Here is a 397-nt window from a genome sequence, read left to right as displayed (position 1 = left end):
ACAGGCCCCCCAACCTCGAAATTTGACAACACAACCCATCATCCACGCCTCTAGGTTGATACAACAAAAAGAAAAGAAAAATAAAGTCCTAATTAGAGAGAGAGGAATAATTGCTTTTATCCAATTGCTGCCAGTTAGAAGGCTAAGCTCCTCCAACTTGGTCTCCTAGCAACCCAATAAAAAATAATAAAAAACACCAAAAATTAATACAATAAAATACTATAATAACAGAAAATAACTAAAAGTAATACAAGAAAATAATAAAATATAATAAATAAAAATATAACTTACAATAAAATTAATAAAAAAATGCAAATAACATCAAATAAAAATTACACAACAATTTTTAACCAATACCACCACCACTTTGCCACAGCAACGCGTGGCCAGGCACAGC

Source organism: Anolis carolinensis, chromosome 2 (genome assembly GCF_035594765.1).
Source record: "Anolis carolinensis isolate JA03-04 chromosome 2, rAnoCar3.1.pri, whole genome shotgun sequence".
Lineage (NCBI taxonomy): Eukaryota > Metazoa > Chordata > Lepidosauria > Squamata > Dactyloidae > Anolis > Anolis carolinensis.
Note: the sequence above shows the minus strand (reverse complement) of the source record.